The sequence below is a fragment of the Zosterops lateralis genome, assembly GCF_965231275.1.
Source record: "Zosterops lateralis genome assembly, chromosome: 13".
In the NCBI taxonomy this organism is placed as follows: Eukaryota; Metazoa; Chordata; class Aves; order Passeriformes; family Zosteropidae; genus Zosterops; species Zosterops lateralis.
In genome coordinates, this window is record NC_139773.1 from 4,575,608 (window position 1) to 4,595,943 (window position 20,336).

Genomic DNA, 20,336 nt, shown 5'->3' on the forward strand with positions numbered 1-20,336 from the left:
TTTGGGAGCTCAGAATCTGAGCTAGGCAGAGGAGCACTCTCATCCCTAGAAGGAGAGCCAAGACACAGAAGTGAAGGGATGCAGATCCTTTCCCAGCTGTGGTGTTGTGTGGATGTGCCCCGCACCCTTTGGGCAGAATCAGCCTGATGAGCCCTGCTCAGCAGTTCTGACTGCTTTAGGTGTTTTCTGTTGCAGTTTGGGGCAGGTTTTGGAGCTGCCTCAGGAGCTGTCCCCCCAGCAGCAGGGAGGACTGTGCTCTGCTGTGCTGCTGCTCTGAGGCTGAGACTGATCCCTGGCTGCTGCTCAGGCTCATCTGTCCGAGGGGCACGGCAGCTTTTCCCCCTGCACTGGGGAGCCACAGGCCAGGGGAACGCTCTCAGCTGCTGCTGGAAGCAATTTCCTCTTTCCTAAAACTCCTGGTCCCAGTAACTCCAGTTTCAGCTTTGTGTTCCCCTGTCCTATGAGAGTCCTTTAAGCTGGGTATCCCTCCCCTCAGAGACAGATTTCCAATTGTTTCACAGACCCACTGGGTCCTGCTTGTTTCCCAAGTACGCTTCTTATTTTTCTTTTTAGCTGCTGGCAACATCTGCAAATAGGGAAACTTTTGGCACTGTCAGCTAATTGAAATTTCTGTGGGACGAAGTAGCCCCTGCTGACACTTCAGTTTAACTGCTTTCCTTTCTATTAGCAACTTTTTGTTGTGTAGATATCCAGGCTGTAAGAAATGTACTGCTCTTAGATAGAGCTTTAATTCACACTGCTTTAGGAGGGAACAAGTAATGTTGATTGATGATGCTGCTTAACGTTCTTTTTGTGTAATGCTAACAATTTCCAGTCAGAAAATGTTTTTCTACTGTATTGCTTACACTTCGAAAAATTGTTTCTCTCCCCCTTACTACAGAACTTAATCAGGTACTTCATAAATGTGATCCTTTCCTCCCTGTCCATCCTTCTGTCACAAAATCCAGGCTTGTTCTTACTAACAGCTGCTTCATGAAACATAAAAGACTCCTTTGGAAAGCCTCTCTTCCCTTCCTTCCTCAATAGAAAGCCTTTCACATTATTGTTTATATAGAAGAACATAGTTATATTTATTATTAGGAAAAATATTTTCCGTGCAGGCCAGGCCCTGCCATTGCCAAAAGAAGCACTCTTTGGGATTTTGGAAGGAGTCTTGAGAGAAGGTAAGACTATGGTTTGTGATGAGGGAAAAAAATCAAGTATCTGAACCATTCCCTGCTGCAAAGGAGACCTTTGGGGTGTTGATCAAGACTTTCTGGGTTGGGATTGCCCCTGGTAGGCTGCAGTGGATCATTGTGATTCACCACTGCATTGTGTCATTACTCGAGGAATACTGAAATAAAGTATAACAATGGCAGGAAAGTTTGTATTACATTAAAGAACAACCAGCCCAGGTAACAACAGCAACCACCTCAGCAGAGCACAAGTTTGGTGTGTTCCAGATGAAGAATCCTTCAGTCACTGGTGAACTGTGCTGCCCCAGCTGTGCTGCTGCTTCAGATCACTGTACCTGGAGTGTGAGAACCTGTGCTGAAGTTTTCCTGAGACAGATGTGGAAGCTGATTTACCTCTGATACCTGAACTGACCTGAATAAAGGGCACACAGAGTGGCCACAGATATCTAGGTGGAAAGTAGAACTGACAGTATAGAGACTCTCACCAAAATCTGCTTTGGTAATGCAAAAATTTTAGACTAAAAATAAAAGATATCTCTTTCTTAAATCCAGGCTGTCTTTATGCACCCCCAAGTGACAAAATAGGCCTGATTGTTTTTTCATTTCTATTTTTTTTTAAACCTCCAGCAGTCACCTTTAAGAATGTGACCCTTATTCTTTGTGCTAGGAAGATAATTACTCATTCTCAATTGCTATCCCTAGGACCAGTTAATGAATGCTACATAATGAACGGAAGTAGGGCAACTGGATGAGAACAATGCACAGGTGGGTAAGAAGACTTCATTTGGTGAGAAGATAATGAACATGAGGACTTGTGGTTTGTCTAAATACCACCCTTGCCTCCTCTTCAGATGGCTCCTGCATTGTTACAGCTCTTCCTCAGTCATTCTACTTGTTAAGTGACAAGAGGAAGGTGGTTACAAAGGAAAGAGAGGTTTCCTCAGCAGAGATTCAGGCAGAAGAGGATCTTGTGTGTCTCTCTCTCAGACCCATCCTAAACATACTTTCTTAAGTGTTATCCTGCACCTTCCCAAAAGAGGCTTCTTTCTGCAGGCAGAATAATCACTGCTTTGCAGCACCTGGTTTTATCTCTCTGCAAGACTTGTCCCTTTCTCCCTTAACAAAACTGTCCCAAATCTAACTTTTGGAGGAGAAGACAGGATTGATTCTTGATACATCAATTTATGATGTTAGTACTGAGAGAAAAACCCACTATCCTGGCCCTACCACTGCAGGTCTTGCCATCTGTACTGCACAGCTGCATTTTGAGATGAGTTTTCTTGTGTATCTCAGGAACATGAATCTCTCCCAGGGGAGTTGAATGACCCATGGACAAAGGAAAGAGAAGTTTCCTCAGCAGAATTCAGGCAGAAGAGGATCCTGTGGCTCTCTCTCAGACCCATCCTAAACATATTTACTTGATGTGCTATCCTGCACCTTCCCAAAAGAGGCTCATTTTGCAGGCAGAATAATCACTGCTTTGCAGTACCTGGTTTTATTATCTCTCTGCAATCCTTAACAAAACTGTCCCAAATCTAACTTTTGGAGGAGAAGATAGGATTGATTCTTGCTACATCAATTTATGAGTTAGTACTGAGAGAAAACCCACTATCCTGGCCCTACCACTTGCCATCTGCACTGCACAGCTGCACTTTGATACAAGTTTTCCTGCATATCTCAGGAATATGAATCTCTCCCAGGGGAGCTGAATGGCCCATGGACACTCACAGGAAGGTAACAGTGCTGTCCAGCTGAGGAGAATCAATGGATAATACAGATAAGCATTTCCTGTGCCTGACAGCCTCTCCAGAGCTGTGGTTTGAGTTGCAGTGCATCTGTGTTTTGAAGCCAACCCTAGCTCATGATGGGACTGGCGTTCTGTGAAGTCAGCAGCAGAGGTGAATGACTCAGAGACAGGAATATTGAAGATGAACATAGATCCAGGCAATTTGTTCTTTCTGCTCTGGGTTTTGTTAACCTGACTGACATGCACAGAAAGGAAATGGGGTCTGAAGGTCTCTGACTTGTTAACCAAAGTATTAATTGCTTAGAAGTTGCAAAATTTAGTTTACTAATGTGGTTTCTAATATTCCAAAAACGTCTTCACTTTTTATAAGGTCCTATTTGAACTGGAACCAAAATTAGTTGAGGTAGAATTTATCTGAGCGTGTCTGCCCGAGACTGTTTTTAAAATTTCACCTAAACCTGTCAAAGGCATGTTTAACACTGAAAATGGCAGAAGCCATAGCCAGAACAGCTTCCAGCTAGATATGTGGTAGGAACATTATGCACACCGTTTGCTAATACAGGCACGTACAGGCCAGCAATAGTTCCAGAATCTCTGCCAGAAAGCTAATGAGAACATAGTTGGCCATAAACTTTCCTCTGACCTGGGCAAGGGCATATCTAATTCCAGTTGTCTCATGTCCACCAGCTGCAAAATGGAGGTATCAAAGCCACAGTGCCAGAATAAATTAGGGTTTCTTGAGGGGTTGCAGTGAGAGACCGAGACATGATAATTGAAGAAACCTGCCACGGGCTGTATTTGCATGGGCGTGTGTGTGTTTTTCTTGAGCAAACAGGCTGGTGGTGTGTGCCAAGAGCTCGCCACATGTGTGATGGGCTGATGAGGAAACACTCTGCATGTTCCACTCAGAGCATGTTTGAAGGAGAAAAACTGAATGCAGGTGTTATCTCTTCTATAATAGTCCAGGGAAATGTGGAGAAATGGCCTCACACCCACACCCTCAAAACAGGGAATCTGTCAAAGGCTGCACTCCACACTGCTCATGGCCCTCTTCATCCCAAACTAGAAGCCTTTTTTTCTTGCACAGCACCCTTTGGAATAACTTTATCTCTCTAAGGATCTGGGAAAAGCATGGATCTCTCCTGGTGCTCTCCTGGCTTATGATCTCTGAGGCCTTGTCCCATGAAGACAGGGAGCTGTTACTCAAAAAGAGCTTTCCTGCTTTTGAACTCTAACCCCCTTCCTTCCCATGCCCTCTGCTAACAGATTTTAAGATAAACTTTAGAACCTTTTCTTCATCTCCAGCAGTCAGCACTGCCAGGTTCAGTGTTGCAGGGCACAGAAATACTTGGTGAAAATCCAAGTGCAGCCCACAGTGATGATGGGCTATGAAAGGCTCCTTACAGTAAGCCTGGTCTCCTGTGGGTTGTTTTATCCAGGCTGCTCCAACTCAGTGTGTCACAGCATCTTGGACTGTTTTCTTCATGTTCCAGCTGAAACCTTGCTGATAAGTGAGCTAGATGTGCTATTTGTATTCCATGTATGAGCATGTTTGGAGTTTGCTTGAATATTCCTACAGGATACTGGCTTTTAGGGTCTGCATGGGCTTGGATGATTGGAGGCTAAGCCTTGGATTTATAGGAATTGTTATTGTGTTCTTGTCCTCCACTGGTGTTTGATTTAGATCCACAAAAGTATTCCCAGAAGGAATGTAACCAGATTTTTCTCCCAGATTTTTAATTTAATTGGTGGTTGTTTACATGAGAATCCTTGCCAAAGTGAGATGATTTGGCAATCCTCTGGAATGTAAAGGTTAAGTATATTGATTTCATCTTTTCCCAAAGGAACTGTTCTTTTTGTGCAAAAGCATCATTGGTTTTGTTCTTGTGTCTGAAACTTTGTTTACATGGGTTTAATTGAATTTTGTCTATATTGTACAGCAAGTGGGAGATGGCAGTTTCATATAATTCTTTCTTCCTGGAATACAGATTTTTTGCACTCTTGGTTTGTTAATAAATCCTGATGTTCCCTGAGGAGTAAATCTTTGGAGCTTTCAATGCCATAAATACTGAAAATAGGGAAAATCTGTCCTGCCATTATACACTCAGTTAATAGGAGTTATTTGTAGTGATGGCAGGATCTTAAACCTGTCTTAATGTGATCAATACTGTCCTTAGCTTACAAATAAGCAAAATGATGTCTGAATTGTTAGCTTACAAACAATGTCTATAAACCATATTTATTTTAACATTAGGCACAAGTTTCTGACAGTCTCAGCTTTTGAATTGTACATTCCTGAAGCAAAGTGAATAGAAAGCCAGGATTGCTAACTTTGTTTTCAGAAATCACATATGTAATTTATTTCCCACTTACGCAAAATGTTGGTTGGGTTTTAGATCTGTAATTTATGAGTAAGCAGTTTGTTACCTCTCTGGAGCTGAACAGCAGTGGGAACACCTTGGCTGGAGTGTTCTTTGATCTGCTGTGGCGTGGGTGGGTCTCGATCAGAGCAGCAGGTCTGGATGGATCACTGAGCTGCACAATAGCTCCTGCTAAGGAGCTCAATGTCACAGCTCCCTCTGAACTGTGTGCTGGCCCTGCCAACAGCTGGAGCAAAGTAAACCCCAAAGACACCATTTGGTAATTGCAATTGAAACTGGTGCTGTGGATCTATCCATTTCTTTTTCTGGTCACATCTTCTATTGATGCTGGTTTTCCACTTTCTTTAAATTCATCCACAGTTTTTCTCAGTGATCCTTTCTGTGATCCAGGTCCAGACAAAGTGATTCATTTCGCAGAGCAGAGGCATGCCAACTGTATTCTAGTTCTGCAGAGTAATTTATCTCCCTTGGGTCCATTCTGCTGGTCTGAGTTGGAAAGAAGATGATAATGAAGCAGATGCCCATCCCTGGGCTTCTGGTGGTTCTCTTGCAGAATCAGACTTCAGTCTGATGGTTCAGAGACAGTAATTCCTACTGTAAAGTGTGATTTGCATGGAGATAAATCAGGAGTGAATGTGATGCTTGTAAATTTAAATTAAAAATCTACTAGCAAAATCTTCTTTCTGCCATGCATTCCTAACCAGGGACTCAGTGTTAACAAATGAAGCTTCTCTGTAGATATTTCTCATTCCTTCTTATCGTGTCAAAGTTGGCAATAGATTTCCTGGTATTTTGTTTTTCTTTTCCCTCGTTCCTGCAGGACTCAGTCTTAACTCAAGAATTCCTTTTGATCCATACAGATCTTTAGGAAATCAATTTCAAATACTTGATGTTCCAAATACTTTTTGACACTTAAGGGTTTATTGCTGGACATACTGTCAATAGTTTAAAAAGCCAAGAGCCAGCAGCTGCAGGAATTTATGCCCATTATGGAAAATCCAGCGTGCTTGCTTTGGTATGGCAATACCAAAAGTCTGCTGGCATAGCCAACCAAAGTACTTATAACCATATAAAGGGAATGCCTTTTAGGAATTGGATAAAAACACAGACATAATATTTTCCATCAATTAGACGTCGAGAAGTCCCAGACATCCAATGCTGCAAGTGAAATTAGATGCCTTGGGAAACCTATTCCAAATGGAAATCTAATATGTGGGATCCTGACTCAGTCACCACTCCCTCAGCTTTTTACCCTCCCAAAAATATATTTGGATATGCTAGTAATGTAAATATAGTAACATTACACCCAGTAAATATGCACAGATTGGATCATGCCAGCTGCACTGAATGCAGCCATAGACAAACCACAAACTCGCCTATAGGTATTTTAAAAACCTGCCAATAATGCACATTTGCCGAGTTTCCTGTGTTATGCAGATGTGCAGTGCTACTATTTGTGGAATCCTTTCAGCAAACTGTGTATTATTTATAAATGGAAAATGAGGGAGTTTATGGTGAGCCTTCTGTCATAGTTGTTTGGCACATGGGAATTATAAATAGCACTGGGTAATCACTGATGTGCTGTGCATTTGGCACTGTGGTCATTTCTGACCCAAAGAGAAGCCACAGGAGATAAATATATGAAAGTCCCTACCAGCTTTCTTTGTGTGTTGAAATATATTTTCTGTTTCACTCCCTGCTTAAGCTGCAAACTGAATGGAGTATTTTGTTTTACATAATTTTTAACTGCTCCCACAGCATGGCTCTTTCTAAAACAGTTTGCCCCGAAGTGTTTAGGGCAGTTCTCTGTCAGAGGAGTGAAACCAGCATGTCACTATCAGTGCCACTTGCCAAAGGTGTTTGAGAGCCCTCCTGCAGGATGTCCAGGTGGAGAACTGAACACCCAGAGCTGTAGGGCTATGCTGATGCTTTTTGGATGTAATCTGAAATAAATTGAACAAAGTCTTCCGCAAATCATGTGCAAGAGGAAGTGTTCTCTGAACTCCATGGAAAGCTTGCAGGCCTGGTCTGCAGAAACCCCAGGAATAACACAGCACCCAAAAGGTACCATCTGCTTCCTCCCAGCCTAGTGAAGGTGCAAAAGAATTGCTCATGTTACTGCTGGAGCCATTATTCTCTTTGGCAACTCCAAGTGCAGTATTTTTGTTTTCCTTTCACATCTAATTCATTCAATTTGCAAGTAGTTGTGGATATTTTTTTAAACTTTTTTAAACACAATCTGTGATCTAGTTGCATCCAGTTCTGCCTCTTCTTTGACTTTTTTCAATGATAACTGCTTTCCTCCTTTGAATTTAGTTGGCAGCTCTATTGATTGATGTTCCTGGCAGAATAGAATCCAGCTGTCTTCACTTAAGAGTATTGTGATGCAGGACAAACACTTCAGTCTGTGTCATCCATGTAAACAATCTGTGGTTCTAAAGCTACGTAAATTCATCCAGAAAATGACAATCCATGCTTGGATTTTGCCATGCTTACAATGTGGACAGAAGATGGCTCTGGGTTTTTTTTGCCTAAATCATTGCAATAAGCCAGCAAGGAGATATGGCAGGCAATACTTCAATGAAGTATACATCAAGGTTGCCAAATAAACAGCTTTTGAGGCGTATGCATATCATTATTGTGGGAAATGTTTCTACTGGTATATTAGATAATAGCTGCAATTTGAAAAAAGAACATGCAGTCCTGTTCCTCTCCACTCCTTGTGCTCCCTTTGGGTGTGGGCATGTAATATTGAAATCTGTAGCTCATCAGATTTTCAGTTCACCTGGTTAAAAAGAAGTTGCAAAGCAGGATAGATTTTCTTTTGCTTTCCTTCTAGATCTGATGTACAAACCCAGTAAATTGTTTTTCTTAAGTGGGCTATTTTTTTTTCCTCATCTTTCTTCATAAAACGCATATTTTGACACTGTACTTATGGGTAGTGCACCTTTGTGACCTTGTAACTACTAAGCCTTTTGCATGAAGCTGTTTTTGCAGATGTAGAGAACAAAAGAAATCACCACCTTCCAGGTGTGCACATGAAAGCACATTTCAGGTGTATAAACAGTGTTGTTAACTGAGGAGTGCTTACTCCGTGAGAGCCCATTTATCCACGTTCTGATGGGTTTTATTAATTATTAGTACATGGCAGCTTCATCTGTAAGTTTGGGGCTCCCAGAGGTGAAAGGCTCTTGCTTTGTGATCGTTTCCTGAGCCTGCAGCAGGTCTGTAGCACTTCACAGCAGAGTTTCTGTTTTGTGCCTCCACTGGCTCATCCAGCTATTCCTGGTGGAGCTGATTTCTTTCACTTTCTGTAACGTTGTTGCCAGCACTTCTCTATAGGGAGGTCAGCTAGGCAAATGACCACAGAGCTTACAATTCCCTATGATGAGTGAAAAAACCACTCTAAATGGCTCAGTCTTTTGAAAAACCCTCTATAATGAAATATTCTCAAGCCAGGGAAATGCATATAGAGGAGGAGTGCAACAGCTTGCTCTTTATCACTAAAAACTGCAAGCTTCAACATTGCTTTTGTTAAGCAGGGATTCTTTATCTTCCTATCCAATCACCCCCTACCACCAGGCTTTAAAATTCTTTTTTCTCTGGTCAGAAAGCTGGTTCAGATGCCATACCTGTGGTTTCCCTCATATTCTGGATCTTTTCACAGAACTTGGTTTCCATAGTAAATGCTTTTCAAAAGACCTATGCTTCAATAAAAGTACTCTGCAGTTCTTCATTTTATAAAGGACTGCTCTCATTAGCTCACTGTTGAATAACTCTTACAACCTCAGATCTGTTTGAATTCTACTCCAAATGTTCCATTAGAGGCCATCTGACACCTCATGAAACACATAACACATTGCTAGGTTTCTGATCTTAAGTCTTAGTCCTCAAGTTCTTTTATCACACTTACATTTAAACAAAATATGCTGAGACAGCAAATGAGGATCCATATTTAGCCATGCAGAAACCAGAAGAAAGGATTGCTTGGTATTTACTGTTCAAAAAATTAATGCTTTCCAAACTTCCTAGAGTGATGTAATGGGAAGCTTTTATATTCTCTGTGTTGCTTCTTTTGATTTTGTTTTGTCCAGACACCACCACCATGTTTGTTAAGGGAATTAGAGAGGGGAAGATGGTGCACCACAGTTATTCAGGGAGCCCTTTGTTCCTGTGTGCTGAGCCTGAACACAAACTATGACACTGCCAGCACAGGGTTGGTTCCATCCATAGGGAGGAACACTCCCCTAACCCAGCAATTCCAGTTTAGAAACAGTAACTCAGTGAGGGAGCTGATGAAATCAGGCAGTGGGTACAGTCCTGCCCCTCATTTCTGCAGGTGCCCCTGGAGCAGGGATCTTGAGCATCACTTCCCTGCAAGCCCCAGCTGCAAGTGCAGCTCTGGGAGGGAGGGATGCAGCTGACATGCACAGGCAGGAGGGCTGTGCACACACTGTGGAGCACTGCACATCCTGCAGCACAGCCTAATCCAGTGGGGAAACCACAGCACAGAGCTCCCACTCATCCCCTTTGGCAAAACTCAGCATCACCATAAAGGAATAACGATATTCATGCTAATATTGATTTGTCCCAGTGATAAGGGAAAATAATAACCTGGAAGTAAACTAATGATATCCTTTTAAAAGGCAAGATATGCTTTCAGATGTGACCTAGTTGTGTTTGGCTTGGCTTTTTACAACAGCACACTGAGCACCAAGATACTGCAATGTTGTGTCCTAATCCTCACTCTTGTCAAGTCTCTATACTCCAGCAGTTCTCATCGTTTTGCCTTTGCCAATCCTTGCCCATTGATTATTTATCTGTATCAGCTGGGAGAATAATTGGGCCTATTTCTAGTGAGATTTTTCACCTGACTTAGCAGAGTGAGAAGGATACAGGCATTCTCCTACTCCTGCTACCAGTGTCTTTGAAGTTTGCTTTTATAACTTGGCTGGATTATGCATCAGTAATCTGTCCCATCTGCAGCAGCAAGCATATGAAATATGGCAGAAAATTATTTCACAGTTTTGGATGATTGTGTCCTACTCAGTATCGTGGCACATGAAAAAATTACCAAGAAACTTCCACAGTATTGGTAGGACCAACTAATGCCAAGCTGGTGCTTCCTTAAGTTGTCCTCTTTTCATGAGAAAAATGTGCAAAGCACCTCAATGGCTGAGTGGGAAATAATCAGCAGTGCAAGTAGTGATAACAAGTATTAAAGGAGAAATATCTGTGAAAATATGTAATGATATGGTTGTGTGATCATCAGTGCTCACAAAGTATTGGTGATGCACCTTGTAGTTACAGATTTTGGTATAGCAGTATGAAACATACTCTGGTTTTCCCCTGACAAAGACAGCTTTTTCACTTAGGAAAAGGGCAGGCGTGTCTATGATCACTTTACTGGCTGCAATCCCCATGTGAACCCCAACTGCCTCCTCTTTCATACAGATAACTGATCCTGCATGGTTTTTTGGGGGGCAGATATGAGAATTAGTTCTTGTGTCAGGGAAGCTGCATTGGGTTGTTTTGTTTTGATGTTCATTTGTTTGGGTTTTTTTTTTTTTTTTTTTTTGTCTTTTTGGTTTTTTTCTTAAATAGGCTTTATAAATTTTTCCTTTCATTTTCATAATATAAATTTCAATTTCATAATATAAAAATTCAGCTTTTTTTTTTTTCCTTCTTAGTACTGTTAAATGTTTTTCAGGCTTAATTTAAACATAATGATTGCCTGAATACATTTGTTTTCTTATTTGGTTGACAAAACCAGTGAAGCATTTATATTGCAATGCCTTGGCATGTTTTCAGTTTGGGATCACTAGACAGATAAAGAGGAAGGGCTAAAGTGTGTGGAGGTGAAAATAATGCACTTAATTCCTCTTATGAAACTGCACATAGTACTCTTTGCAGAGTACCAGCCCTGCATGGAAAAGTCTAACATGGAATAAATGCTTTTGTGTAGCTTTAAATGCTGTATGGCAAGACCAGCATTTATACAGATGAAGGAAGGAAGACAAGACTGGGAAGAGAGAAGTAAAATGTCCCAAGGTTTGGAATGGAGTATTTTCCCTGTCCCAGGTCAATGCACACCTGAAAGCTTCCTGTGGGTTGGGAGGGTCCATGGCCCCCTCAGCTGATCCTGCCTTCTGGACAAAGTGGTCTGGAGTCCTGAGGAAGAGCAGGCACTGAGTCCCCAGGAGTGGTGACTCCTCTCTTCTCTCAACACTCTCCTCAGAGATGCTCAGGAGTCTCTAGAGACAGTGCATGTGTAATTTCTCTCCTTTCCAGAGGGGACTCCAAGACTGTGACTGTGTAAATGCACAAAGACATTGAGGATCTGGAATTACCTCTAGTTTTCCTTCCTTGCGTTGGAGAAAAATTCCCAGTTCCAGAATCAAATACAGTTACTTTCACTGAATAGGGTGGCCCAGCAGGGTTTGGTGACCCTTGCTGTGGGATCTACAGCATGTTGTGGGATGTTGGCAGACCCACCACAGGCACCTAACTATGGAGGCAGCTCCCTGCACTTGCTGCTTGTGTCTCTTGTGTCCTGGGCATTGCTGAGCATTCCTGAGCACTCCTGCAGTGCTCTTGAGTTGGAGTCAGAGCTTTCAGGTTCTGTTAGCACCAGCTCCCATTTGCTGCTTGTCCCTGTTTCCCTTCTGTATTGAATGGAAATGCAGCAGATGCAGCACAGATACTGAGGAGAGTCAAGAAGCTGTCACAGGGAATACTGTGTTTTCTCATTTCCTCCAAACTGAGGCTCAGAAGGAGTTGTCTAGTGTTTCATGTTGTTCAGAGACATGCTACAGGAAAATGTAATCCCTAAGTAATTGCTTATATCAGAGTATCCTTTGATTTTTACCATATGCCTCTCCTCTATGATTTTTCAAAATTATTAAGCAGAAGGTTGTGAGGAAAAATGAAGATGACTTATGGGTAACAATAGCATAAGTCCTCTCAATTTTTCACATTGTGGTAGTTTGCCATACCTTATCTATTTCACATTGCTGGTTCTACTCCTGATATCACTTTCTGTTCAATTTGTATCATATTAACTATCTTAACGTATTAACAGTGCTTCAGAAGCTTCCTCCCTCTGCATTTGGGTGCAGATCTCATCAATATCTCTGAACTTCAGTTCTTTTTCACGTCCTTCTGAAGTGTTCTTCTCTTAGAAGTGATCCAGCCCCCATTCATCTGTAATTTGTTAAAAAGCAGTGCCATCCATTCGTTGAGCACATTGCAGACATTTAGTTTCTGGCTGCTGGAATTCTGGTGAATAAGAGAAGCTTAACATTCCTTGATTTTGTACACCCTTTTTTGTCTTTCACTTTTTTTTTTTTTTTTTTTTTTTTTTTTTTTTTTTTTTTTTTTTTTAAATTTTTTTCCTACTGTGAGTAGTTATTTTCTTGAGTTTTTCATTCTTTGGAAAGTATTTAATTTTTCACTGTTCCATACCCCAGCTCATACACTTCTCAGTTTCACTCGGCAACTCCTCACCTGTTGCAGATATTGCAGAACACCTTTTCTTTTGTATTTTGTTCTTTTGTATTGAGTCCAATCCCCAACATCCTGGATGTAGGTTCATCCCAGAAGTGTGAGAGTGGCCCCGTGGGTTTTAGCAGGACAGCTCAGATGGCTGCAGCAGGCTCTACCTCACCTGTAGTTACCATGCAACTTCTTGTGGACTGTGTAATTGTAGTAGCAGTTCATTGAACAAATGTAAAGTATAACAGCTGTGATGATGGACTTGAACTGAAAATGCAGATTGATTTTAGTAGTCCATGTTAGAGAGCAGACTCTTAAAATAGCAAAAGCACGGATCTGTAGAAACAGATCCCCAAATAAAGTCAGTAAAGACTTCGTTAATGACTTTCAGAAGTTAAGTTTAAAAAACTCCTAAATATTCTGTCCTATAGCTAAAAATGAATAGAATCATTAAAAGCACTGTTGAATCACTGGGCACTTCAAAACCCAAACAATCCAGTATTGAAATTCAAGTGTCTCTGCTAATTGTAGCTTGTAGAGTACACGCTTGCAGGACATGGGCTTTGGAGTGAAGGTTTGTGATTTAAGAGCAGGGGTGTATATCTTGGATCCTGACTAGAGAAATGTGCTGAAGAACAGCTGCCCTGTGCTACCCCAGCTACAGCAGCCTTAAAGTAAAGATTAACAGTCCTAAATTAGCCTTGATTCTATTAGAAATGTCACTCATATTTCATGATCTGGAAAGGGATATGGAGAAAGAATATCATAATGTTTCCCTGTTCTTTGACAAGCCTTGCAGTAGCCCTGTCAAAGATCCTTTCAGATGGAATTGAAATAATCAGGAATGATGTGCCTATGTGAAAAATGCTTGGCACTTTCTTTTCTGTAAGACTGCTGCATGCTAATAAGGTTTAAATTATGAGTTTAAAATGATTCTTATCAAGCAAGTGCTAGTAGTTCAGATCAAATTACTAAAAGAGAAAATGGGAAGGTTTCTAAATCCTTCCCATTTTGCTTTCTAAACAGGATAAAAAACCTACTGTCATGAGTTAAATTAATACAAAAGCAGATTATAAAACCCAATTTTAGATGAAGCAATAGATGATTCTCTATAGGTGTTCTGCTCTATGTGCTCTGCTTTGTAATCAAATTTATCAGCTTAGAATACTGCACTCCCCTTTCCAAAGGGAAAGATGGTTCTATGCAGGTGTTCTCTGAACTTGGTGATTATTAGCAAAACAGTGCTCTCAAATAATTACCTTCCTTTGTAAGTGAGTCATCTTATTATTTTGTTTCTATTAAAGTCTAGTATCCTTCAACGGTGTCACGTTATCATGTCTAATAATCAGAATTATGCAAAGGAATTATCTGTACAGATTTCACGCCCAGGAACTGTATCATTGTTTATTTATCACTCTAAGTAGGTATGCAGTGTTTTGTTTGTTTGAAGCACAGTAGTTGAAGATGTATTGACTTCTGAAAGTAGATCATTAAAGTTTATGTTTTCTTTAAAGTTGAAGCCTTAAAAGCCATAATCAGCTGCCATTTATTTTTTACTAATGGAATCAGAAGTAATGAATATTCTTTGATAATTTCAAGAATGTAATGGTGCTGTGGAGGAAGACATCAGGAGTGAAGACTGCTGAAGTGGCTTCAAAGTTTGAAGAAGTGAGAAATGAGAGAAATTAGCAATGATCTACTAATACATGATCAGAGTTTGCCAATGTTTCTGTTCTGCAGTATTAATCTGAGGAGGGACTGGAGGAAATGCTAAAGCACGGTATTTACCCCCCTCTGTTAAGCACTGTGCTGGAAAAGAGGGGGTCAGGCAGGCTTAGAAGCCATTATAACTGTGACTTGAAGAGTTAATTCTGGAGAGAGTCCCAACACGGAATTTAATTGTCCTAGAAAGCATGTCTGGTTCTAAACTTCTGTTATGACATAGAAAGCGTATAAGATCTTAAAATTTTTGCTATAATAGCACAAATACTCTATAGTGCAAAGCTGTATAAATAATGTATATGCTCACAGGAGCAGGAAATATGCTGCTGATCAGACTGTGTCAACTTAGATGAATCCTGTCCTGAAAGCTGCACTTGAAATGTGAGAATAAAGCCACTATTGACATGTGGCATTACCAACTGAAACATCAATAGTTACAAAAAGAGTATTTCATAACGCAGAACCATTGCTTGGTTTGTTTGATTAGACAGATGCTTCTACTTTCCATGAAAGAAAAGTAATTTCTGTATTAGTTCTCCAAGTGCCCAGCACAGCCTATCTGTCCCACTAATGCTCACATTCTTAATCACATTGCTGAAAATGGGCAAAATTTGCTTGCTGGTCTCATATAGCGTAAGAGGGAGGTTTGACTGTCACTGGGCATGACATGGAGCCATTTAAATGTTGGCATATTTACAGCTGCTCTCGAGTGACTTCTGCTCAATCTGGGAGTGGGTGCAGCACAGATTCCGTGTGTGGAACATCCTCATCCCATGTGTGAGACTGCTTCAATTGTTCTCTGGCAGCTCAGCTTGGACGTCATTTCCAGAGTTTATGGGCAGAAGGCACAGCTCTGGCTGGCTGTAGGCTTACATTTCTCTGGTTATTCTTAAGAATAGCTGAAGCATTCAGTTTGTTCAACAGATGAGAGCATTGCCATAAGCAGCAAAGAAATAAAGAGGCTGAAGTTGGTAAAATGCCCTTGGCACATGAAGTGGCAGAGGATCCACTGGGATATGCCCATATCATCTTGATTGTTGAACTATTCATCAGAAGAAGGCCAGAAGACTCCAGGGTTCCTTCCTGGTGCTGCATTTGGCCAGACACATTGATGAGGAAGATTCTGAGCAGGATTCTGTCTCACTTCATCCTATGCTCTGCTCACTACTGCCATTTCTCCTGCCTTGGCTTTCCCTGATGATGCAAAAGAGGCTAGAAAGGGAAGCCCAAGGATGAAAAAAAAGGTAAAAACCTGTTACTTATCCCTGGTATATAACTGGCTAATGATCTGAAGTCGTAGTCAGGCCAGTCATAAATTTGCTGGGGGCAGCAAATGCTCCAGGCTGGACTGAGGTATCCCTGTGAGCATTGCAATTCTTCTGTGAATGGCCGTGTGCAAAAAGATTTGGGCAATGGACCTAACACTTTGTGAAACCCAGTTGTTACCCATAAAATGAATAAAAACACCATAGAGCAAAGGCTTTTTAGGGAGGAGAGAACTTTTGTAATACTGCTAAGGTATTTTTCAGAAAGGAACCAAAGCACTCGGAGGGTTGTGTCTCCTCTCGGTGTCCAGCTGACAGGATGTCTGCCTGCAGGCATCTGCTCTCATCTGGCACCAGCAGGATGCTCAGGTGGTGACTGGGCACCTTTGCCCACTCTGTCTCTGTGCTACAGAAGCCTACACCAAGGTGATAAGGAACAAAAGCATTTCTGAAGATCCTAAAACACACTGAAGATGTTTCACTACAACCAGTGTGAGTCTCTCTCGGTTGATTTACAGGAAAAGGTGGTTCTTTGGAGAGCCTGTTTATTCTGAAAAATTATTATATGGCAAGGATCCTTAAACAAGGGTCTAATAATTACTTCTTTGAGGATAATTAGTATCTTGCTGTTCTTTGTGCTGCTGCCAATCAGCAGTTGGTTTATACACTGTCTATTGACTTTTCCCCACCTAAAGGGATATACAGAACAATACATAGCTGCAGTTTTTGGCAAGCAACACTGGCCAAATACCCTGGCAAGATTATGCATGAAAAAGAGAGCTCTAACAGCTTTCAAACAATTGCTACTTTTTGGCAACCTTAACATCAGGATGTTGCAGGAAGATTTGATACTTCAAAACTGTATAAATGAGAATCTCTCTGAGATCAAACAGGGACTCTGCAGTGGCAGTGTGATCAGTAATCCAATACCAATCACTCCATAATGCTCTTTTAGGTGGAGACAAAAGGGGGAGGCTACCAAGTCCAGTTTGATCTACTTCTTGTTAACTTCGTATTCTTTCCATGGCCCCACTTGCAGTTGGTGGCAGATGATGAATTGGTGATAATCTCATCTTTCTAATCACTTTATTTCCAAAGTGTACTGCTGTTACCTTAGATTCTGAAAAGCAGCAAATATGATAGCCTTTCAAGGGACTTCAAGGTGAGAGGAAGCTGGGTGAAAATGCAGTTGACTAGGTCCTTAAAATCTTTTGCTACCAACAGCATGCCTAGCTGATAATAATGACTTTGGATTTATCTTTCATCCAGATGAACCCCCAAAACATTTTGTCAACTCATACTTCATTTCACCAGGTGCAGAACTGCAGCAGCTGCTTGGCAAAGCACAGCAAGCAGCTCAACAGTTGGGGATGGCAATGGACTTAATTGGGAGTTGTGGAGTCGTCCCTGAAACGACTTGATTAAGACGTATAGCTGTAGGCCCACACGGCACAAAAGCACACCTCCTCAGCAGGAACTGAGGCAGGGATGGTGTCTGAAGCAAAATGGAATGATTGCAGGGTCAGCATAGTAGCAGTTTTAAATAGATGAAAAGAGGCAGCTTAATGAGGACAACCTCAGTTAGATTCATCTTCGACAGTGTGCTACTTGGAGGGCTAGAAATAAATGAAGACTAAAATACAACTAAACCTAGAGGGGGATATGTGTTAGGGAGCAATCATTTTCTTTTTGGGGGTGTTGCATATATCAGTTGGAAGCCACTTAAAAATTTGATTGACAACAGGGTGGACAGAAGTGTGAATTGTGTTTTTAAAGATCATCCAGAGCCGCAGTTTCCCCACACTTGGTTTTGGGTGTATTTGGTAAACAAGGATGTTGTGATCACTGCACCTGCATGGTTTCACACATGGCTATTGTTGAGTAAGAAGCCAAAAGGGCAAAATCAGAGTCTTCTAAGGCTTGGAATTTGTTATGTTTTAAACTCTGGACCTGCAGCACTAATATGAGCTGGGAGCTGAATGCTTTGCCTGATGGTAGGACATGTGATTGGGCTGCAATTGGAGAAAGGCTTTGCTTTCAGTATCACCTGCTTCTTCCCATTTACCAGCACCTGTTGTCACCATCTCTGGGCACAGTTTAACTCCTCAGAGGAGCTCTTTAAATGTTGAAAAGAAATTTTCAATATTTTCTATAGGTGTTTGAGGTCCTGAATAGTACTTGAGCATTTCTAAATGTTACTGCTGCCTATTTGAATCAATATAAGATTTCCTAAACATTTTTAAGAACTTATTTCATTGCAAGCCTATGAAGAGTACAGAAAAACAATTAAAAATAAGCATGATCATGTGAGTTTATACTGCCAGTTTAAGCCCATTTTTAAAGTGAAAACATCTACATAAAACTAGCTCTAGGTCATTTAAAAAAAAAAGTGAAGAAGCTGTCTTTGTTAAAGCTGAAAATGTGGAGGCTCTGGATGATTTATTGAAGTGTTCTTGTATCACATTTCCTTCCCAGTAAGTAGGTTTTCATCTCCATGGGAGAAGGCAGCATGCAACCCTTGCCCTGCAAGAGGTTTGCATGCAGTTGTGTTTGGAGCAGTGATGGAGCAGTGGGTAAATGCTGTACCTCAGAGTGGTTTGACAGCTTCAGCTTCATAACAACCCTGTGTGGCTGAACCTCCTTCAGACAGGGGGTAATTACATGACACATTTCCTTTTTTACGAATGCTTTTTCCCTCAATGCTAGGTAGTGAAGAAGGGTGGTAGTTGTGTCACATATTTATTATTCAAATCTTAAATTTTAGTGATAAGGAGGTCTCAAAGTTATTCCTAAATGAAGCCTAACTGTGCAGCTTTACTTAGGCAAGAATGCAAAACATGACCCAACAGTCTGCAGAAATGCTCCCCACTCACATTTCAAGTCAGAACAGCATAAACATCTTTGTTTAATTACTTGCATTTAAACTCCTTCTGTTTGGGGACGTCCTTGAACAAATAGTCAGGAGTAGTTATTGGTTCATCTTGGAAGCTGAATTTATTACTTTGCTCAGTAGGTTTAAAAAGAGATGGAGGGAGGAGAGCTTCTCTGTGTTTTCTGTCCTGTGCTTAGAATACTCAATTAATAGTGTCTCTTGCATTACCAGTGCTAACAGCTACCATAGGTGTTTCCCCTTTCTCTGTCGGCAATTTAACGCTTCTCTGTTTTGCAGCAGGGTTGAAAAGATTTCTAGAAACAGTTGTTTCCCTCAGATGGTTGCAGAGGCTTGTGGTTAGGCTGCCAAGCTGAACACCTTTTATATCAGTACAACACAGAACAATACTTGATAAGGCTCCCCAGTCTGTTCCCATCCCTGTAGCAGCAATCTAACGCTTGCAGTTCCTGGATGTTTGGGTGTGCTCAGGCTGTCCCACAGTGGCTCAAAGGATGAGGGATGCTGTGCTGTGCTCAGGGTCTGTTTGCAGGCCACTGCTCTCTCTGAACCATTAATGAATACATTTGACATCTTCAGGAGGTCTTTGAATGCAGAAATCAAGGCAAGAACTGAGTGTACCCTGAGGTGTAGTTCCTCACTCCTGTGAAGAGTTTGCAGTCCTGTGGTGTTTCATGGGTATCTATCAAAAGCTTAAGGGACAAGCAGGATAGACGACAAGCTCCTGGAAGCTGGGAAGCATTCCTATCAGTCAAATGAAACCCTGCTGCACAAACAGGGAGAGCAATTGCCTGTCAAGTGGACTGTAATACTCAGCTCAGTATTATTTGACTGGCACATTGTGTTGTCACTGATACGGTGTCTGAACTCCAGTGAGACTTTCACTATTGCAAGAGTTTGGAAAATGGGGAAGGAAATGGATTTTGGGTGGAGTTTTCATAATGAGGTCAATCTGAGACAGAAAACCCAAGTGCGAATGGATGTGTTTACATATTCAAAAGTCAGCAGGTGGCTTTAGATGGGATATTGATAACAAATAATAAACTATTTTAGGTATGCTCTTCTCACTTAAAATGTCTGATGACAAATCTTCTATAATTTTATGAAGCAGCCTTTGTAAGGCATTTGTAAGAATGCAAATCTGTGTCATCTGCTTATTATTGAAGCCGTTTAGCACATCAGATGTCATTCCAGATTACCAGTTGCATTTTAGCTGGACTGGAAACAAATCCAGATCAGTAATAATGTAATGCTGTGTACCTTAAGGTTAAATGTCTGACAAGACAACTAGTGCTAATGGACTGTGACATTTTTCAGGCCATCAGTCTGACATTACTTGCTGTGTCAGAGTAAAATGTTTACAAAGATCTAACTCCACATTACAATACATTAAGACATCATTCTTTTCTCCTGTGCGTGCTCCAAGCTTTCTGTCTGCATCTAAATTCCACAGTTGGCCCGTGTGTAAAACCAGCATCTTCCAGGCTCTGGAGAGCTCTGAGCACCACTGTTAGTGGGATTTGATTCAGTCCAGAATGCCCTGGAAGGTTTCTGTGCAGCACATTGTGACTTTACAGCTTGTGCTGCAGATAAAACTCCATGAGCACAAACCCATCGGGGACCAGCTCTGCCGCTGTAAAT